Raw genomic sequence first — 1,317 nt, 5'->3', positions numbered from 1 at the left:
CTTGGTGAACAGTGCTGTACTTTTTCTTTCTAGGACTATACCGGTCTTTCTAGGGAGTAACTGCTCATTGCCTCATGAGATGTTGAAATAAACTAAATCTAGATGTCAGTAGTCATAGTTGTTCCACAAAAGGTTAATGTTTTTAAGATAATGTCATTTGGATTCATTATTTGATAGCTGAATGTTCTAATATGTGTTTTTTCTCATTTCTAACTTTGCATGTCTTCCCAGTACCTGGAGGAGAGACTCCTGGGAAAGCTCAGGTTGCTGCTGGAAGTGGTGTTAGTGGGGCCAGCAGGGGGCGCTCACCCTGCGGTCTGTGTGGGTCCTAATACCCCAGTATAGTCACAGACACTGTAAAAAGAGGCCATCCTTTGGATGAGATGTAAAACCAAGGTCCTGGATCTCTGCTCATTCAAAACCCCAGGGCTTTCTTGTAAAGAGCAGGGGTGTTCACCCTGATTGAGCATATTGGCACACTGTGGCTGGTGTCGCGTCATACAGATGGGTGCTACACATTGGTGGTGGTGGTGGAGGAGGGGAGCACGCATAACTTGAGTGGAGAGTCCAGAAAAGTGCTCTAGATGCAAGGATATTATTATTATCATTATTATTATTATTATTATTATATTACTACGTGGTTGGCAGACTGATTTGTCTCTACCAGGGAAGGTCTACCTAAAGCAGTACTGGAGCAAGTGGGTGAGATTCTGTGGAAGCACATCAATTAGATTAAGTTGTTATTCTGTAATCAGTTTACATCTAATGAGAAAATTGATAAAGTAGGAATTACGATAGGAGATGGGTTACCAAAAACAAGAATGTGCCATAAAGAGAAGAAAAAAAGTGCAATGAGAGACAAGTCTTTAACAATATACTACATAGATGTTGACGAAAGGGTCTCTCTCCCTTGTCTTTCCAAGAACTATCTCATCCTCTTGGAAAAGAACAGAGCTGTGATGGATTCCCTGATCTTCCATGTTTACTTTTCCCTGTTTAGTCTATTGTTGGAAGAAAGGTTACAGACAAGAGGATCCCATTTGGCATGTTGGAGCTCATTCAGGTGACCTGTTTGATCTCATCCAGCCATTTCTTCAAAGAAACTGGTGTTGGCTGGGTATCTTGTTACAGTTCCATACTCCCACAACCCTTTGTGTGAAGATGCTCCTTCTGTTATCAGTTTTAAAAGGAGTTCTGCTCGAGTTCTGTGCTTAGCGTTTCGTTCCATGCTGCTGAAGTCTGCTGGGTTGACGCTCGTGTGGATTTTGAAAACTCAAATCAAGGTGCCCTTGTGCAGGGTTCAGTTCCTCCAGCCTG

The sequence above is a fragment of the Atractosteus spatula genome, chromosome 11 (assembly GCF_055471065.1).
Source record: "Atractosteus spatula isolate fAtrSpa1 chromosome 11, fAtrSpa1.hap1, whole genome shotgun sequence".
Taxonomy (NCBI): Eukaryota; Metazoa; Chordata; class Actinopteri; order Semionotiformes; family Lepisosteidae; genus Atractosteus; species Atractosteus spatula.
This window is presented reverse-complemented; position numbering follows the sequence as displayed.